The sequence below is a fragment of the Dipodomys merriami genome, unplaced genomic scaffold (genome assembly GCF_024711535.1).
Source record: "Dipodomys merriami isolate MVZ:Mamm:240054 unplaced genomic scaffold, mDipMer1.0.p SCAF_35, whole genome shotgun sequence".
NCBI lineage: Eukaryota > Metazoa > Chordata > Mammalia > Rodentia > Heteromyidae > Dipodomys > Dipodomys merriami.
This window is the reverse complement of record NW_027205048.1, coordinates 4,849,218-4,863,477: the sequence shown is the minus strand read 5'-3', so window position 1 is coordinate 4,863,477 and position 14,260 is coordinate 4,849,218.

The following is a 14,260-nucleotide window of genomic DNA, read 5'->3' as shown; positions in this document are numbered from 1 at the left end:
TGGCTCAGACCTGTGATCCTAGCTACTGAGGAGGTTGAGATCTGAGGAATGCAACTGAAGCCAGCCCTGGCAGGAAAGTCCATGAGACATGGTTATCTCCAATAAACTTCTCAGAAAAAGCTGGAAGTGGCATTATGGCTCAAGTGGTAGAGTGGCTAGCGTTGAGCAAAAGAAGTTCAGGGACAGAACGGAGGCCCACTGTTCAAGCCCCAACACTGGGAGAGTGGGGAGGGGGTAAAACAAAAACACCCCAACAATTCATTGTGAAGAATGAACAGATGGAGGATGGAAAGGCCCGTCTTATTACTTTATGGGTGAAATATGGCTGAGGTTAAGGGTGAGAACCTTTAGCATGGGGCACCTGTACTCACTGCTGTGGGCTGGGGCACTGTTCCCAGAACAATGGGGGAACGCTAGTTTGTTGCTTTCCAGATTTGCTAATCTTCTGGGGAACAGTGGGAATGCTGGTGGGGTGGGGGTGGGGTGGGGGTGGGGTATAGTTACCTGCCAGGAAACAACAGGAATAGAATCAGGATTCCTTACGTTCCCACCTGACAGCTCACTGAGTTCTCTGAATTCTGGGGAAACGGGCCTGCTAGTGGGGATGCTGTTGGGTACAGCTTTCATAAGCACATTCAAAGTTGTCAGTAATTTCCATGTTTGATATGTACATAACTTTTTTAAAGTTGCATATTAGTGCAGTGTATTGTCTGCTTTATGCTTTAAAGAAAAAAGAAAAAAAGCTGAGTCAAAGTATTCTGTATGATATACTTTTTTTTTTGGTCGTGGGGCCTGAACTCTGGGCCTGGGCGCTGTCCCTCAGCTCTTCAGCTCAAGGCTAGCGCTCTACCACTTGAGCCACAGCACCACTTCCTAGATGATATACTCTCTTACATACCTTTTCTTGTGAAAGAATGAATGAAAATGATTATTCACACCTCAAACAAGAAGTTACCAGTGTGGATTTTACTTAGCACAGAGTCCCCTCGGTCCATCCGTATTGCCCCAGAAGATAGTATTTCATTTTTAAAGGCTAAATAACATTCCCATTGTCCTCTCTCTTCCTCTCCACCTCCTCTGTGTGTGTACAGGCCCTCCCTTCATCTCGGTGGACCTCACATGGAGTCTCATCTGGGCACTCCCACCCAGGACCTACCCCACCGTGAAGAAACTGCTGCAGATGCACCATCCGCTGCCACCTCTACCCTGCATTTGGATCTCTCCTTGCAGCTTTCATCTAATGCCCGGTGTCCCCCAACCACTGGGTTGGGTACTTCATCCTCCTGCAAACAAAGAGTACAAAAACCAAATTGCCAAAGAAGCTAGACATCTCAATAAGACCTTTATTTTTTGTCAGTCGTGGGGTTTGAACTCTGAGTCTGGCTACTGTCCCTCAGCTCTTCAGCTCAAGGTGAGTGCTCTACCACTTCAGCCACAGCACCACTTCTGATTTTCTGAGTGGTTTATTGGAGACAAGAGTCTCATGGACTTTCCTGCCAGGGCTGGACTGTGATCCTCAGATCTCAGTCTCCTGAATAGCTAGGATTACAGGTGTGAGCCACCAGCACCCAGCTCAGTAAGACTTTTATAAGCATTTTGTAAGACTGCATCATGTATATTTTTACGGTTTATAAAACATTTCCACTGACAGTGCCTCCTAGATGGCTGACATCCTCTGGTTCTGTCACTATCAATGATGCTGATGGAAAGCTTGGCTTGGATGGCTCTGCTAAATACCTCAGCTTTCAGGCCTTCACACAGTTGGTGGGCAAGCACAGGGCAGAAGGAGGACTGGGCCTCACAGGATGAGGGCGAAAGATGCTCCTCTCGCCTGGTTTCTTCTGCTCCCATTGTTTTTCCTGTGGATCTGTTGCCATTGTTGCCACTTAGTCTACAACTCACCTTTCTCAGCTCTACCTGGACCTACTCTCCCTTCCCCTACTGCCTTAGACTCTTCTTTGCATCAAAGAACTAGAGATCCCTCTGAAATTGCCATATCCTCTGACTGGTCCCTAGTTGGGGTTTTCACTTCCCACGTACCTGGCCTGATCTTGGCAGGTTCCATGACTGGTCTGTTGACTCTTGGCTAAGCCGCCCCTCTGCACTGAATCCCAGGGACATTTAGGAGAGTTAACCTGATCTACTCCTCAATGAGCCTCCTGCTTCTGCCCTCCAGGCCCCAAAGAGAAAGCCAGGCAAAGACCATGTACCAGTGGTATGCAGACCAGCTCTCTCATCTCTGGGGTGTTCTGCTTTAGAATATAGTTGAAATGCTGGACTTACCTGTTTCCCTTTTAACTTACCTGCTACTGGACCCTGAGGATCCTCATCCACAAGCAGAAACACACATTACACACATAAGAGTGCAGAAGGTTTAGAAAGTCCTCTAGGGTTCATCCCTATGGAAAGCAAAAGAAGAAAGCCTATTTGGGCAGAGAGGAAGAGGTTATACTGTGGTGGTGCATTTTCAATGGCTCCAAGAAGTCCCATGAGATCTGTGAATGATTCTTCAGAGTTGTCCTGAGTTGGAGATTGGGACAATCTTTTATTCTGCCTTACACCTACCAGTTATTAGATTGAAAATGCCTTGCCAAGGTATGTAATCTCAACAAGGCAACTCTTCATAGAAAGTTTACAAAGAAGGCTGACAGCTGAGGGTTCTCTGGGAAGAACAATCTGGTATTTGTCAGAATAAGTCTTCTCACTATGAAGGGGTCTCTGGGAGACCATAGCACTCACTAACTACAGATGCAACTACTTTTCTATCTCCCATGGCTTTTATTTCGTTTGCAAAGGAGTAGACATCATAGGTACAAAGTTATTTTCTCTGCACTATAGAAGACAGTTTATGATTTAATATGCCCAGACTACCCCCTTGTTATGTTAAATGGGAACTAAAAGAATTTAGAAAATCGTTTCATTTTCAACAATGTCTGGCTTTATCACCAAATTATCTTGCAAGAAGATGCTATTTTGAATTTAAGAAGCTTAATTAGAACCTTTTCTTTCTCTCTGCAACTTTTCTGCAATAATCTTAACAGTCCCCAAAGCACTTGGTTATATAATTCGGGCTAAATAGAGAGAAGATACTGTATGTCTAAAGAGCCAAGAGGATATGACAAAAATATGTTTTTGGAAATAGTTGTGATCTACCTTTAAAATGCCAGTCTCTGTTTTTCTAGTTCAAGTCTACTTTAGGGCTAGGAAGGGTACATGGTATTCTTAAGCTCTCTTCCTTCTAGTACAGCATTTAGGAAAGGTCTTATATCTGTAGTACTCTAGGAAATCTACACGGTTTTAAAACTCTTTACACATTCACACACATTGTCATATTATTCATGGTGTGTAACAAACCACTCCAAACTTAGCAGCAAACATTGAACAGCTGCTGAAAGCAGGTTAGGAGTTCTGGAACCTCTTAGCTGAGTGGTTCTGGATCTATCATGAGGTTACATGGGGCTGGAGAGTCTCTTTCCAAGGTCAGGTCTTTGACCAGAACTTTGATTTCTTCCTATCCTGAGATTTTGTAGGGCTGCTGCAATATGACAACACAGCCCCCCATGGGCATAGAGATAGATGACAGATGGAGAATTTAACCAAGAGGTAAGCCACAACTTTATATGCCATGAAAAATAATAAACCATAACTTCTGCCCTATGTCATTGGCCACAAAAATCAACCCTAGCACGGTAGCAAGAAGAATGCAAGGGTTTGAATATCAAGAAGTCAAGAACATCAGCACCAGCATCCAAATTGGCCTACTGGAAAAAGACTGATTTTAGGCTCAGATATAGCTTGAGGAAAAACCTCTCCAGTTCTACTCACAGTTGGTGTGACCCTGGGCAAGTCACCAACATGCCTCCAGTTTGCTCAGGAAGTAAATGAAGACTAGAATATCTTCCTCAGAGCAATGAATCACTTGAAAGAGATGCAGAAAGCTTAAAGGAGAACCAATAGAGAACCATGATAGCTGTTGTTATTAGTAAGATCAGAAACCACCCCTCCCCCCACATCCTGTGATGCTTTTTACCCCAAGCAAAAGCAGTCACTGAGGGGCCCAGTGGTCCAGTAAATCTGAGAGTTGCATCTTCAGGACCTCTACATCCTTCCAGCTCTACCGGGCAGCATGCCAGTCCTCATCTGAACTGATGAGAAAGAACTCGTGGTTCAGATACCTTTTCCTGCTCCCATTTTTCTTGCTCAATGTCAAGGCAAATTAGTTATTGCAATTCATTTTCTTGAGCTATGTTTGTCTTGGTCCCAAAACAACCCCAGGAGGGAAAAGACTAGGGATGTGATTCTAATTTGCTGTAATCAAAGTTGATATTATCATTGTTTTGAAGATTTGTATTTTCCCTGACAAAATGTCAAGTACACAAGGCAAAATTTATTCTGAATTCTAAATTAAATATTTAAAAATACATGAGGGAGTCTGAAAATAATTTTCTTCTCAAACTTTTCTGGAACATGTGCAGGTCCCAATAGGCACCAATTGCCTTACAGATGTCATCAGCTAACATAAAAGTGGGGAAGGTTTTCATGCTCAGGTTAGTTAAATGCTAAAATTTCTTAATAGGAGAAACAGATTTTAAGCATTGTTTTACCTCTGTTGGGGTGGGGCATGTGGTTTATTTTAGTTCTACTCAGACTGTTCTAACTAGAATTTGTTCTTTGTTCTTAAATTGAAAACTCTAACCTTTAATATACGTAATAGATTTGGCATGGCTTTCTGTACATATTGTCCAAACATGTCCCTTTGGAAGAAAGCAAATAAGAAACACATTTAAGCTTACCAGATGGGAAATTCAGTGGGTATTTTATTTATTTCCTCCTCTTCATATTAGCTAAGGATTTCTTGATTTCTCAAATGATTCCCCACAGTGTGAATTCACATTATAACTTGGTGTGCATCTATGCTTCTCCCCAGGGAGGCGAGATCAGGTTATATGATTAAGTTGGCATTGATCCTGAACACCCTTTCCTACATATCATGTGCACATGGAACAAGGGTGTTTTGCCACCTATAACCTAAGTCATAATGGAAATTGCTACAGAAATTAACTCACTTCAGGCATCTTTTGATGCATATCTGAAGTTTAGAAGATGCTGTTAGAGAGGTGATAAATAATTTATTTTCCTTTTCAATACTTTATGCAATGTGTCCCCTTTAGCTAATTCTTCTATGTGTGTGGAGTGGGTGTCTTTCATTAAGAATTCGAAGGAATTCACTCCTTTTCTTTTTTTTCTTTTACTTAAACTCATAAATACTTCCTTTTCTATTGTCACTGATAGCTGAAACATAATTAAATAACAGAAACCTCCCCCAAGGTATATTATTATAATGATGATTATTTTGTTCACAGAATGAGTTGAAATTAAAATCTGTTATACCTTGAACTTTGTGACTCAGGCCCACTTCCAGGGTTGGAAAGATCATGTTAGTTGTTAAAACTACTACATTCGAATCTCAGAATGAAACTTTGCTTTACATTGGTTTCACATTGTTGTTGTTGTTAAAGTAGTTCACATTTATTTAAAAAAATCAGAAAGTACAGAAAATGAAAAAGCACAATGAAGTGATTTCTTTGTTTAAAGGTACATATTTAGGTATTTGGGGGGGGAGGAATTTCTTCTTTTCCCCACATTTTTAGAAATATTTTGATGGACTTCTACATCCTACAGAAAGCCTCCCCGAGGAAAAATCTTTTCCAGAGATGTCTCATGCAATACTTTTGCTACGAGGCTTCATCTATGTATCATTACAGTTGAACCCAGTAGCCTTTGCACAATTTACCAGTAGTCATTACTGTTTCTAGAAGAGTTGCTTCTGAAGTATTCAGAAGACAGATCTCCTCAGGACCCTTGTGGTAAATGAGACACCATGCTTTTTGGTAATTGCACTAACCATTAGGCCAGGTCATTTATACAACTTCGGTTACCATTATCTGACTCTTACAAAAGCAAGCAAACAAACCTTGCTGAGCCTTTGCTGTCGCTTTGGTGCTTCACACTTCAGTATCAGAATGATGTGTGGCCTTGATAAAACGTAGAACACCAGGCCCTGCCAGCAGGTTTTTAATTCACAGGGCCTTGAGCATTTGTTCCTGACAAGTTCTGGGTTAGGTTGTTATTGCTGTCCAGACATTACCCTTTAAAAATTACTTCTTTAGACTAAAGGTACTGAAAGCATTTAGAGGTTGAGGATTTGTTTTGAGGCATCAGGGGATTGAGCTCAAGGCCTGGTGCTTGCTAGGCGAGCACTCTACCACTTGAGCTATGCCCACGGTCTTTTGCCTTTAGTTTGCTTTTCAGATAGTCTCCGCTAACTTTGCCTGGCCTGGCACAGAACCACTATTCTCCTCCCTTCATATTCCAAGTAGCAGGAATCACAGGCATGTACTACTACACTAACTTGATTTTGATAGGGTCTCGCTAACTTTCTTTCTTTGCTTTCTTCCCATTTTTCCTTCCTGACTCCCCCACCAGTTGTACAGTTCATTTTCAATGTAGTGTCCAGTGAGTATCACTGCTGCATTTGTTCACTCTTTGTCCCACTGTGTCTGTACTCCCCCTATCCCTCCATACCCTCCTCCAAACAGATAAACTTACCTACAAGACAAAAAGTACAGAAAAACAGGGACAAAGGAGAAAAACAAACAAAAACAAAGTTACAAAAATACTTCTTGTTTTCATTTCCTGGAGTTCATTTCAATAAATGTAATTTTAAATGTTCGTATGCACATAGCTATTGAGCCTTTGTGATCCTCTCCTAAGAGTATCTTCCTTTTGTCTCACTGTGTGAATGTCTAGAGTCCTGTATAATTTATCATGTCTAAGTGTATTTTTTGGTCTGTTACCTTCCAATGTGCTTACTTGTAGATATATAGGCACATTTTTGTAACAACAAATGAAGGAAACCATGCAGCCTGTTTCTTTGGGTCTGGTTTACTTTGCTTAATATAATTTCTCCCAAGACTTCCCATTTTCTTACAAATGGTGCAATATTCTTTCTGATGGAATCATAGAATTCCATTGTATATACATACATTTTCTTGATCCATTTACATAGGTGGGATTTATGGGCATGAACCATCATGCCTGTCTATTTTGCTTCTTAATAGATTATCCTGCTAGCATTTTGCCTGGAAGTTGATCTTCTTTTGCAAAACAAGAGAACATATAAATATACCTTCTCTTCCCACAGAGATTTATTTGTGTAGATGGGTGGAGGAGAAATGTACTACCAGATAAAATATATGTTTATGAAGTATCTATTTTGCAGTAAGCACTAAAAGTTTGTAAAACTTGTCATTTGAATTCTTTGTCTAGCATTTCTACCATCTTAGTTACTGAAAACTTATCAACTTTCAGAGACATTCATACTAGACTTAAGGATTCTGAGATGTATATGTTTCTCCTGTAGCTAAGTCTGGCCAGTATCTGACAATAGGATATAGCTTCAGATCCCTCCTCCAGCATACCCAGGGAACTGAGGTTGGAGTTAAAGACTGTTACCTACGTGCTTCTGCATTGCCTTTCTGTTTCTCTTTGCATTGTAGCTGTCCTGTCACCTCTTTTTGGTTCCTGATGTTCTTAGGCTTTTTCTTACCTGTAGTATAGTCTTACCTTTGCTACCTCATTCACCTACGTCACTGTGTTGTATGGAGGAAACATAGAATCTGCCATCTTACCCCCTCTTAAATTTTCCTTTCTCTAAAAAGCAATGTTGTCAAGGCTTTTTCAAAGCTTTGAGAAAATGAGGCAAATTTCACATCACAGCTGTTAAGTGGCCCAAACTCTTCTTCCCTATTCCAAGATAAGATCCTGGAGGTTTATGCAGTCTGGGCCACTCCTGTTATCCTCTTGTGATAGACCAGGAAGGGCAATGCCATTTCAGCCCATCTGGGAGATGTCCATCCACCAATAACATTTTCTTCCAAGAGTCTTGGGTTTCTGGCTAGCCTTAGTTGGCATGAGACTATTGTGGAATGGAAATGAGTTGCTTTTCTACTTGCACATCAGAGAGCTTCATTGCGGTCTTGTTTTAAAGAGAAGCAGGAGTGTCCATAATCAAGCTCTCATCTTCCCTTCTCATCTTTAACAGCTTTCTCTGTCAGGGCTGTCCTCTCTAAATTGTGCCCTAGTTCCATCCGTTCATACTCAAAGCTTCAGGCTTTGTTCTTTCTCTGGTGGTAGTATCTCAATTGCTTCCTTCCCTCAGGAAATAGCCCTTCATTTACTGGAAGATGGCTTTTCTGAGGGACCCAAAGATGTCTAGGTGCTTCAGCTTCAGTAAAGTCTGGGTTCAATAAAACTTTCTGGAAGCCTTCTGAGTGGGTGCCTTATCTCTCTCACTCTCTCTTAGCATTACTCAGACAGAGAATGGCCAAGTGGAAGAGAGAACCTCTTCGAATGTCATTTGTAATCAAGGTTGTAATCAGGCTATTCACTGTGTTACTCACCTAATCATCCAACAAGTGTGTGTGTGTGTGTGTGTGTGTGTGTGTGTGTGTGTGTGTCTGCCTGTGTGTGTTTAATGGATTTCTACTCCTTCCTGGAGCTGCAGTCAGGATGGTCTGGTCTAGACTTTAATGAAGACCCATGTGCTTATATAAAGCTCACCTCTTGAAAAGAAAACTCTGAAAACCACTGCTATGGGAAACTAAACTAAGACCCCAGTTATTACTAACAACCTGAAGAAAAAAGTGAACATGTTAGTTGGAGTGAAAAATTAAGAAGTGAGTGGGAAATGAATAAAGACAAAATCAATACCAATCCATTTTGTTTGCATCTTTTTGTTTGTTTGGGTTTTTTTTTTTTTGTTGCTTCCGGCCTCTGCTAGAGAGCTGAGTGAAGAGGAAACATGCATACAGCAGCCTGTGAGACCAAGCAGGAGTTGGCTTTCTTGGGAGGCAACAGTGAATGTCATGGAAAGCAGATAGATTTGGTATTTGGTAATCCTAAGGTAGAATCCTTCCTCTGTTTTTGGTAGTTATGTGATGCTGAACTCTTTTTTGAACTTCTCAGTTTCCCACTTGGCAAAGTAGGTTTGTAAAGCTTTGGGTCATAGGTCAGGAATGAGGGCCAAGTGATTGTTTCTGCGGTCACGTGATCTAGGGAGCACCCCTCTTCACTCCTTCTACAATCATGCTGTTTATTTCCTTGCATGGTTGTGTCTTATTTTTATTTATTTATTTATTTTGCCTGCATGTCTGGACTACAGTGTCAGTTTCTTTGGAAAGGATTACATTTTCATTGTCCTAGGTGAGGACCAACCAACCTACACAATACTTTGTATGATGAAAACCTTCTGCAAATTCATTTAAATTAGTAGATGAGTGAATGGTTACTTTATTGAGTATAAGTAGAACACACGAATGCAATGGTGAGGTACAGGAAAATATGGAAACCTATTTTCTTTTTTAAAATTAAAAAAATTTTTTTTATTGTGAACATACTGTACAGAGGGGTTACAATTACATGGGCAAGATAATGAGTACATTTCTTATCAAGCATTGCAGCCTCCTCCTTTGTTACCCTTCACATCCCTTCCCAGCCTCCCCCTGGCCCCCCCCAACCCCCCCCCCCACCAAAGTTGCAAAGTTCGTTTTCAACATGACAACTTGTACTTCTCATAGTTGCAACGGGTTCACCTGTATCCTTAAACGACTTGTTTTTCCCCTTCTCCTCCACAAATTATACCGACATCAAATATAGTGAAAACAGGGGTTATACTGTGGAGGAGGGACATACTAATCAACAAAGAGATAATCTTATAAATGCGTTAGAAACAAATGCATGAAAGAAAAAAAAACATTTAAATACATATCTAAGGGTTCATTTTCCTAACATCACATTATCTGACCTTTTCTGCTTGACTCATACATATACTAGATATTGCAAATAATAAGAAACCATGGGACCTATGTTTCTTTGGGCTTGGCTTACTTCACTTAATATAATTTTTTCCAAGCCTGGAAACCTATTTTCTATGTAAGTTTAGCCCTTCTAGCACCCCCTTTTGGGGCTAAAGTAGGAGAAGAGAAGACAATGCTCACTGGATTCCTTTATAGGAGGGATTTTACCATAGTGCTTCCCATTAGGTTTCTTAAAAATTATACTTTTATTATTTTAATTCAGCAAATCAGTTTATGAACACGATGCATGTGGGTCGATGTCACCCCTTCCATCATTCCCCTCATCCTCCCAATGAACCCTCTTCCCCTTAATTTTTTTAGTTACATAGGCTATGCATTAGGTATTATGACTGCATTTTCCTTCTTTTTTAAAGAAAGAGAAAAATCTACTGAAATCTAGTGGGAGTCCTTTATTTAACCACCCTAAAGCATCATGTATCAGAAATCTCCTGATTTTTTTTAAATTTGGGGCTTGAGTTAAAGTGACTTGGGATGGTTTTGTAGTACCCAGAATCTCATGCTGTTCAAGCATGTTTTTTGATGGTTATCTATATCTTCTAATTAAGCACAAAAAATTAATTAATTGTGCATAATCAGTGCTTCTTGCTTCACAGGCACATTCTTTGAAAACCTGTTGAGTGGGCAAAGTAGAAGAAAATGGAAATTCTCTGTGGTGTTGAGTAGATTGGAGACCATAATGTTTAGGTGAGTGCTTTGGATTGCAAAGTCCCAAGAGGCTGGTTGGCCTGAGAGACCATAATTTCATTGGATGATCAGGGATTGATCCAGGTTATACTTAAGAAAAAATGAGCTCAGGAGGAAAAAATCCAGAGAACAAACTGATTAAAAGACTGAAATGAGGGGCTGGGAAGGTGGCTCAGTGGTAGAGCGCCTGCCTTGCATGCATGAGGCCCTGGGTTCGATTCCTCAGCACCACATAAGCAAAAAGAAAAAAGCCGGAAGTGGCTCTGTGGCTTAAGTGGTAGAGTGCTAGTCTTGAGCTGAGGAGCTGAGGGACAGCACCCAGGCCCAGAGTTCAGGCCCCAGGAACGGACCCTCCCCCCCCAAAAAAAAGACTGAAATGATCTAAAGAATGATACCTGAGTTTTCTAACCTTTGTGAGAATGTTTCTTCTGTTTGTAGGTGTGGTGTTTGGTGGGAGGTTGAGGACAGGAAGGGGTTCAAAACAGCCATATCTAGTGTACTTAGCCCTTTGCTATTCTTACGAAAAGTCTGAGACTATTGTTGGCTTTTTTTTTTAAATGGGGATATAATAAATGCTGTTAAATGCAATCATGGTTGGGGCATTTTTACTTCAGCTTGTGAACAAATCTCTCCAGGAACCAAAAAAAAAAAAAAAAAAAGCCAAGAAACTCATAACTGTAGTGGTTGATTCTCTTCCTCTCGCAGATGTGGGGGAGTACAAAAGCCACGGGAAATGGGCGATTCCACGCTGCGTGAGAAGCACAGCTATAATCCACAGTTATGAAACCCATAGAGCAAGGTTAGGCCTTAGGTGAGAATCCACATAGGTAATAATCAGTTTCATTTTCCCTATCAGAAATAAACCATGAAGCGTCATCATATTTAAATATGGTGCCATTTGAGGTGCTTTTTTAGAAATGCGTAATAGCTTAGTTGGCGTTGCTTGACGAGGGCTCAAATATTCCACAATAATCAACAGCACTTAGGCAGTTAGGCAGTTTTTCTTTCCTGTTAGTAATTTTAGCTAAGAAATCAACCAGAGTTAAATACTGCATTTGGGCAGGAAAATAAGGTACTTTAGGATTTATTTGTTATGTGCTAATATCCCAGGGAGAAACATATTTTCAGGCAAGGAACAAAGAAACAATAGATGTTCGTGAAAAATGTAATTTCCCAGCAACATTTCACCATTCAAAGTTGCAGATTCTTTTCATAGATTGTTAGTAACAGACATGGAAGGATCTTTTTTAAAAAGTACACAAAAGTGCTTTCTGCTTTTAATCTCCAGCTTAAAAGTAGATATGGAGTGACTGCTACGTGTTGCAAAATGAGATGAAAAGAGATAGAAGTTATGAATCATGACCTCAGAGATTTTATTGTCACAGCGGGCACAGGAGGGACAAAGGGAAGTGAGTAAAATTGTGCAAGCTCCTAGAAATGGTACAGCTGGTATATATCTTTCCTGATAGAAGGATTAGGGATAGAGCTAAGCCTTCAGCACATCATTTCTTACAATATTCCTTGAACTTTCCAGCACACCTTTTAGTTAAAGTAATGTGATTTGTAGTCTAAACCATTTCTCACACTCTTGGCCACTCTTCCATTATGATTATCTTTAACTCTTATGAAATGATCCCATATTACCTTTGTAGGCCAGGCATGATGGCATCCACTCATAATTCCAGCACTCTGGAGGCTATGGTAGGAGGATTGAAAGTTCAAAAACAGCCTGAACTACATAATGAGTTTGATTATATAGTGAGACCTGGACTCAAAATGAAGAACAAAACAGTCAGGAAATATCAGTTTAATATTAAAGTCTTCTGAACATTGTTTTTGGTGATGATCCTCACTGTTTTTGCATTAAAATCATTTAGTGACCCGTAATCCAATTTATTGATATTTTCCCTTTCCTAGCCATTATTGCAAGAATTCCTGAATGTGTGTGTATACATATACACTAGAGAAAAAAAAAAGCCTACCTGGGACATTGTTTCTAAATAGAAAGGCATTTTTAATGAAATTACACCAATCTGTCGAAGAATGGGCACAAGATTAAACATTTAATTAAATGGTCATTAACTTCAATTTTGCAGTTTTCCTTTCTATTTTAAAAATGATTTTTTTCCAGCTCTTACATATTTCACAGACTCTGAGAAATCTATAGTCATTATACTATTTTCAGTACTTCACATATCATGGGCCACTGTAGAGAGGGAAAAAAAAATAGATCTCCCATGGTAAGCTTCTTGCAAGAGAAGCATTATCGTGGAAGGATCATGTCGTGGGAAGCTTGAGGCCTTTACTTCTGGCCGCTGTCGTCACCGGACGAAAGTTACAAATGATTGGCAGCTGTCTGCTTTCTTGGAAGCAGGTGGGTTTGTATTTTCAAATAGGGATAGGAGAGTAGCTTCTTTGATTGCTGAACAACATATTTACCTCACAAGTGAAGTGCGTATATAGTTAGCTCTGTCTGCATACCTCACAGTGCCACATAGTTTATTATGTTTATTGAGTGCTTTCTAAATATAAACTCACAAATAGGGGAGCTCCATGTGTTTAGTGTGTAGGATATATGAGGTATTGCTACCTTATCTAGATGCCCCAAGCTATTATAAAAGGGCAGCAGCTACCCACGGCCTTTTTCATTTGGTACATATTGTACAAATACTTACACACTTGTATAATTATCTTACTGTCTTTTGTTTTTATTTTGTTATTGCTGGTATGGAGAGTCGTCTATCATTAGTTCATATATATATATATATATATATATATATATATATAGAGAGAGAGAGAGAGAGAGAGAGAGAGAGAGAGAGAAGTATATATATATGTATTATATATACATTCCCATTTTTTTGTTTTTTTTTGGGGGGGGTCCAGTCGTGGGGCCTGAACTCTGGGCCTGGGCGCTGTCCCTCAGCTCTTCAGCTCAAGGCTAGCACTCTACCACTTGAGCCACAGCGCCACTTCCGGCTTTTTTCTTTTTGCTTATGTGGTGCTGAGGAATCGAACCCAGGGCCTCAGGCATGCAAGGCAAGCGCTCTACCACTGAGCCAACTTCCCAGCCCCATACATTCCCATTTTTTTTATACTTGTCATTTATCTCTTAGGGATGATCACAACAGAATGTGATAGGTGTTTTGTGTGTGTGTGTGTGTGTGTGTGTGTGTGTGTGTGTGTGTCTGTGTGTGTGTGTCTGTGTGTCTGTGTGTGTCTGTGTGTCTGTGAGTCTGTGTGTGCTGGTCCTGAAGTCTGAATTCAGGGCCAAGGTTCTGCTTCAGAGCTTGTTTTTGCTCAAAGCTAATGCTCTACCACTTTGAGCCACAGTACCATTTCTAGCTTTTTGGTAGTTGTTTGGAGAAAAGTCTTATAACTTTGTAATCCAGGCTGGCTTTGTTGTTATCCTCAGAACTCAGTTTCCTGAGTAGCTAGGATTATAGGCATGAGCCACTGATACCTGGCAATGGTTCCTTTCTAATAAATTTCTTTCTAATTCTGTCTCTCTGCCCCCCCACACACACACAGGAATTTGAACTCAGGGCTGTGTACTTGATAGTACAAGTATGTCCTACTGTTTGTGTCAGCCTCTATTCCTATTTGCTTTAAGTTATTTTTCAGATAGGGTCTCAGAC